The sequence below is a fragment of the Apium graveolens genome, chromosome 3 (assembly GCF_009905375.1).
Source record: "Apium graveolens cultivar Ventura chromosome 3, ASM990537v1, whole genome shotgun sequence".
NCBI lineage: Eukaryota > Viridiplantae > Streptophyta > Magnoliopsida > Apiales > Apiaceae > Apium > Apium graveolens.
In genome coordinates, this window is record NC_133649.1 from 151,614,430 (window position 1) to 151,621,819 (window position 7,390).

At 41.3% G+C, this 7,390-nt stretch overlaps 1 non-coding gene across 1 annotated transcript; it reads left to right on the forward strand.

Moving 5' to 3' along the window:
* Positions 1–5,128: 5,128 nt before the first annotated feature.
* On the forward strand, positions 5,129–5,235 carry LOC141715780 (small nucleolar RNA R71). Its single transcript, XR_012572530.1, has one exon. It is a non-coding gene; the product is annotated as a small nucleolar RNA R71 (small nucleolar RNA).
* The last annotated feature ends 2,155 nt before the right edge of the window (positions 5,236–7,390 follow it).

Here is a 7,390-nt window from a genome sequence, read left to right on the forward strand (position 1 = left end):
AGTTTGAGTGTAGAAAGTTTGTGGGAGATATGTAGGATAGGTGTATGTATATATAGGGTGTGGATTAGGTTAAATTAGATTAGGAGTGGGGTTGAGGGATAAAATCATGGGGTAATAGGAAAAGAATTCGTGGGTTTATGGGCTGTATTGGGTTTTTTAATTTTCTGATTTTTTTTTTGTATTTTTATGAACTGTAAAAAAAATTCTGGCAGCCGACCCCTGAGCGGGCGCTCAGGGGGTCACTGGAAAAAAAAAATTTCAGTCCCGTTTTTCTGATTTTTTTGTGTTTTTGGATAGGTTATTAACTTCTAAGGGTTCCTGTAACAACAGATCATGGGTTGCCTCCCACGCAGCGCTTCTTTTTTGTCATTAGCTTGACGTTGCGTACCTTTCTCAAGTAGTCAATAAAATGGCACTAACCACTTCTCGGTTTGCCATGTCCCCATAGTAGTGCTTCAAACGCTGACCATTAACCTTGAATACTTGGTCCAGATCATTCTCAAAAATTTCCACCGCTCCATGTGGAAACACAGTTTTGACAATAAAAGGTCCAGACCACCGTGATTTCGACTTCCCAGGAAAAAGTCGGAGACGAGAGTTGAATAAGAGAACTTGTTGCCCCAGCATGAATAACTTAGGATGTAGCTTCCTATTGTGCCACCTCTTCACCTTTTCCTTGTACATTTTGTTATTATCTTACGCTTGAAGTCGAAATTCATCAAGTTCATTAAGCTGAAGCATTCTTTTCTTACCAGCTGCATCTAAATCCAGGTTCAACTTTTTCAACGCCCAGTAGGCCTTATGCTCAAGCTCCGCAGGTAAATGACATCCCTTACCGTACACCAACTGAAACGGGGACATACCAAGTGGAGTTTTGTATGTTGTTCTGTAAGCCCAAACAGCTTCATCGAGCTTTAAGGACCAATCTTTTCTTGACGGACAAACAACCTTCTCTAGAATGCGCTTTATCTCTCTGTTAGACACTTCTGCTTGACCATTTGTTTGCGGATGATAGGCAGTAGCAACTCGATGATTCATATTATAACGCTGCATCATAGAAGTGAACTTACGGTTGCAGAAATGCGACCCTTCATCACTTATGATTACCCGAGGTGTTCCAAACCTTGTGTAAATCTGCTTATGAAGAAAATTCAGCACTGCCTTTGCATCATTTGTCGGTAAAGCTTTGACTTCTACCCATTTTGAGACATAATCGACTGCCAGTAAGATGTACTGATTATTGCAGGATGAGACAAAAGGCCCCATGAAATCGATTCCCCAAACATCAAAGACCTCGACTTCAAGCATGACATTTAACGGCATCTCATCCTTTCTCGTCAAATTTCCCACTCTTTGGCAATGATCACACCTTAAAACAAACTGATGAGCATCCTTAAACAAAGTAGGCCAGAAAAAACCTGCTTGTAGAATACGAGCTGCCGTCTTCTCACCACCATAGTGTCCACCATAAATTGTGGAGTGGCAGTCTCGTAATATCCCCTCCGTCTCACAGAACGAGATACATCTCCTGATGATCTGGTCAGCTCCCTGTCTAAACAAATATGGTTCATCCCACATATACCACTTCACCTCATGCAGAAACTTCTTCTTTTGAGATGAGGTCAAATTAGGAGGCATTATATTGCTGACAAGATAGTTTACAATATCTGCAAACCATGGCTTTTCCTCCTGAACTGCGAACAACTGCTCATCCGGAAAAGATTCATTGATTAATGTCCTATCTTGTGAAGCAGACTCGGGATTCTCCAACCTAGAGAGATGGTCAGCTACATGATTCTCAGTACCTTTTCGATCCTTGATCTCTAACTCAAATTCCTGAAGTAAGAGCACCCAACGAATGAGTCTCGGCTTCGAATCCTTCTTGGAAACCAAATAGTGAATGGCCACATGATCAGTGAATACTGTTACTTTAGTCCCAAGCAGATAAGATCGAAATTTCTCGAAACCAAAGACTATAGCCAAGAGCTCCTTCTCCGTAGTGGTGTAGTTCATTTGGGCCCCATTTAAGGTCTTACTCGCATAGTAGACCACATGAAAGAGATTATTCTTGCGCTGCCCCAGAACTGCACCTACCACATAATCACTCGCATCACACATCATCTCAAATGGCTCTGTCCAATCTGGTGCTGTAATAACTGGTGTAGTGATCAAACTCTTCTTGAGAGTCTCGAATGCCGCCAAACATTCATCATCAAATTTGAAAGGCACATCTTTCTCAAGCAAATTGCACAACGGCTTAGATATCTTTGAAAAGTCCTTGATGAATCGCCGATAAAAACCCGCATGACCAAGAAAACTACGGATTCCCTTCACAAAAATAGGTGGTGGAAGATTTTCAATGACTCCCACCTTGGCCTTGTCCACCTCCAGACCTTTGCTAGAGACCTTATGCCCAAGAATAATGCCATCACGCACCATGAAATGACATTTCTCCCAATTGAGCACCAAATTAGTTTCCACACACCTTTTGAGTAAGGCACGAAGATTATTCAAACATTCATCATACGAATGTCCAAAGACGGAGAAGTCATCCATGAACACCTCGACATTATTTCCAATCATGTCAGAGAATATAGCCATCATACATCTCTGAAAAGTGGCTGGGGCGCCACATAACCCAAACGAAACTCTGCAAAAAGCAAACGTGCCAAATGGACAAGTGAAAGTAGTCTTTTCCTGATCCTCTGGTGCAATACAAATCTGATTATACCCTGAATAGCCATCCAGAAGACAATAATACTCATGACCAGCCAACCTGTCAAGCATCTGATCAATGAATGCAAAAGGGAAGTGATCCTTCCTCGTGGCTTTGTTCAACTTTCGATAATCCATGCATACTCTCCATCCTGTAACTATTCGAGTGGGGATGAGCTCATTCTTCTCATTTGCTACCACAGTGATACCTCCTTTCTTAGGTACACATTGTACGGGGCTCACCCAAGAACTGTCAGAAATAGGATAAATGATGCCTGCATCTAGCCATTTCAGAATTTCTTTCTTCACCACCTCCTTCATGATAGGATTAAGTCTGCGCTGCTGTTCAACAGTCGGCTTACTACCTTCCTCTAGCAGAATTTTATGCATACAATATGAAGGGCTGATCCCCTTGATGTCTGCTATGGTCCATCCAATAGCCGATTTGAATTATCTCAAAATCCTTAAGAGCTTGTCTTCCTCACTACCTGAAAGGTTAGATGCAATAATAACAGGTAAAGTAGATGCATCACCTAAAAAAGAATACCTCAAGTGTTCAGGTAATGGCTTGAGCTCCAAGGTAGGTGCTTCCTCTATTGATGGTTTCAGCTTTCCTTCAGCATTCTTGAGGTCAGAAGTACCAAGAGATTCAAACGGCATGTCCAGCTTTCGCTTCCAGGGAGAAGCATTCAGATATTATAATTGCTCATTGCCATCTTCATCATCACTGTCAAAATCCCCCACTAAGGCCTTTTCCAATGCATCAGACATTAGCATGCGATCGAGTTCCGAAGTAACCGCAGAATCAATCACATCCACTTTTAAGCACTCCTCATCTTCTGTAGGAAATTTCATTGCCTTGAATACGTTGAAGATCACATCTTGATCTTGTACCCGCATAGTAAGTTCACCTTTCTGCACATCTATCAAGGTACGGCCAGTGGCCAAAAAAGGTCTTCCCAGGATTATGGGAATCTTCTTATCTTCCTCAAAATCCAGAATAACGAAATCTGCAGGAAAGAAGAGCTTATCCACCTTGACTAGCACATCCTCCACTATGCCCCTTGGGTAAGTAATAGAACGATCAGCCAATTATAGAGACATGTATGTGGGTTTTGGATCAGGCAAATCCAACTTTTTAAAGATCGACAATGGCATCAGATTGATGCTTGCTCCCAAATCACAAAGGCACTTGTCAAAAGTCAACTTGCCAATGGTGCAAGGAATGGTGAAGCTACCTGGATCTTTTAGCTTTGGAGGTAACTTTTGCTGCAGAACAACGCTGCATTCTTCCGTGAGAGCAACGGTCACAAGGTCATCCAGTTTTACCTTCCTTGAAAGAATACTCTTCATAAACTTCGCATAACTAGGCATTTGCTCCAGAGCCTCAGCGAAAGGTATATTGATGTGAAGTTTCTTGAACACCTCCAAAAACTTACCGAACTGTCTATCCAGCTTTTGTTGCTGTAATCTCTTAGGAAAAGGTGGTGGAGGATAGAGCTGTTTCTCCCCTGTATTACCCTCAGGAAGAGTGTGTTCAATAGTAGTCTTCCTTGGTTCCACCGCTTTCTCCTTTTGCTTAGCTTCTTCATCTCTAACTTCAGCTCCTCCTTCTTTTGCCTTTTCAGCATCAGCAACTTTCCCAGACCTTAAGGTAATAGCCTTGACTTGCTCTTTAGCTTCCTTCCTGCCTGGTACTTCCGTGTCACTGGGAAGTGTGCCAGGTTAACGATTGAGCACTGCATTGGCTATTTGACCGATTTGATTTTCCAAGGTCTTGATAGAAACCGCCTGACTCTTGCATAACAGCTTAAGTTTCTCAAAATCAGCACTAGTAGGTGCAGCTGCACTTCCCTGTTGAGGATATGATTACCTTTGAGCATACTGCTGTGGTTGCTGGAATCCAGGTGGAATTAACTGTTTACTCACACCTTGCTGATATGGTGGCTGAATAGCATTCTGATTATTACCCCAGCTGAAATTTGGATGATTTCTATTATTAGGATGATAAGTAGCTGGCACAGGCTACTGTTGTCGCTGATAATTATTCACATACTGAACAGATTCATTGACAAGAAAACACTGATCCGTAGCATGAGAACCTGCACAAAGCTCACAAACCATAGCTATTTGATTAACTCCATATGTAGCCAGAGAATCAACCTTCATTGACAGCGCTTGGAGCTGCGCTGCAATAGCGGTGGCTGCATCGACTTCCAGAATACCTGCTACCTTCCCAGGCATCATCCTCTGAGTTGGGTTTTGATGCTCATTTGCAGCCATAGTCTCGATAAGATTATAAGCCTCAGTATAGCTTTTAGCCCATAAGGCGCCTCCAGCTGCTGCATCGAGCATGGGCCGAGATTGGGCCCCCAAACCATTATAGAAACCAGTGATCACCATCCAATCGGGCATTCCATGATGTGGACACTTCCTCAACATTTCCTTGTAGCGTTCCCAAGCTTCGCACATAGATTCTGTAGGTTGCTGCACAAACTGAGTAAGAGCACTCCTCATAGCAGCAGTCTTTGCCATCGGATAAAACTTTACCAGAAACTTTTGCGCAAAATCTTGCCAAGTAGTGATGGACCCAGTTGGTTCAGAATATAACCAGTCCTTAGCTTTGTCCCTCAGTGAGAATGGGAAAAGCCTCAGCTTGATAGCCTCATCAGTCACGCCATTATACTTGAAAGTGCTGCAGATCTCGACAAAATTCCTTATGTGCATGTTGGGGTCTTCAGTCGCAGCTCCTCCAAAAGAAACAGAATTCTGCACCATCTGAATAGTGCCCAGCTTGATTTCAAAGGTGTTAGCTTGAATAGCCGGATGAAGAATGCTTGACTGAATGTCATCAATTTTTGTCAGAGAAAAGTCCATAAGAGCTGGATCAGCCTGAACAATACGATCACCCATGATTACTGGTTCTTTCTGCTCAGTTCCTGAATCCGAATCTTCAATATCTATCATCTCCGGAATATCAAGAACTTCGTCTGTCTCCTCAGCTGTATCTAAAGTCCTCTTACGAGTACGAGAACGAGTTTGCATAAATGCTCGCTAACGTACCTGAAACACAACCGGAAACAATAAGTAACAACTACGTCCTAATCACTGAGTCCTAATGACCAATGATAGTAAGTACATAAACTAAACAAATACGCCGAGTCCCTGGCAGCGGCGCCAAAAACTTGTTAGGGCGAAAACACGCGCTAATATTCACGCAAGTATACACGTTCGCAAGTAATATAGAATACTTTCTAGTTCGTTCCCACAGAGACTCAGACTAATTATTGTTTAATTAAACTCATGCACCAATGTATGATTACTTCTCAATGTTAAGACACTAACACTTAGAATTGTTGACTAAATATTAACTACAATTAATTACTTAATTAATCACTTAATTAACACTTCAAATTAACAATATTAAAACACACATGAGATCACAACTTCATTACTACTTCCTCCAATAGTTATTGTTATTACCTTTAGCATGTGACAGTGATGATATTAATCGAATAACATGAAACTAATAAAAGCCAACTTTCATTGTACTAATACCATTCTACCAAGCATCCACAATTAAGATAGAAGTTGAATAGGCATCAATTATGTTGAGTTCCTATATGTCTACAGAAATTGACAACACAGCGATTTAAGCACAAGTTATTCCTTTTGATTACACAGGGCGAATAAAACTGTTAGAGTTACCCACTAATCATGCACACCGTACATGAACCTATGCTAGCATGGCAAGTTCTAAATCTCAAGATCCACCGTCGCTTCACAAGAGATTAACACCCTATCTTATATGTTCGCGACGCACATAAGACGAATACGCACAACTAATACTAGATATCATACAATCATCACACACTAAAGTATTAAATAATTAACTAAAGAATTCCATAGTAAATCCATTGCAATCCCATGATCACGATTAGCCCATAATAGCATTTATCGTCATCATGGGTTCATCTGAAATCATGATAAACAAACACAAGAAAATAATAACTAAACTACTTATATTAAATCAGAGTACGTCACAAGAGTAAATAGGTTCAAAGTAAGAAAACTAGCATCCAACGTTACAACGAAACAAGAATCACAAGAAAATATGCTTCCTCTTCATTGTTGTGTGCTAAAACGGTCTTCTTCCTTATCTCTTTTTCTCTTTGCTTAATACCACGATCCAACCTCGTGAAAAACGTCTCCAAATCTACTTATATACTAGTCCCATAAAACTCAGATTACATAGAAGTTGGAAGCCAAACAGAAGTAGAAGTCTAAAAATAATTATTTAATTTCCCGACCCTGCGCGGCCGCTCAGCATTGCTGAGCGGGCACTCAGCTTTCTGCGCGGCCGCTCAGCATAGCTGAGCGGGCGCTCAGGACTCTACTGGAAAATTCCTGAGTTTGCTTCGTTTCTTCGCCGTAATCTACCCCTTTCTTTCCTCTCGCAATGGTGAACACATGCCAAGGCTTATTCTTAATGATTACTCCTCTGAAATGCAACTAATACCCTGAAATGCATAAACACTAGAAAAACGCATCAAATACACAAAATACTTGATTTCAAGGCACCAATTTAAGCCATTTTAAGATGTTCTAAGTGGTATAAAATGCCACTTATCAATATTATAGAAGATGATACCTTGTCTCAGATAACAGGTTTGTA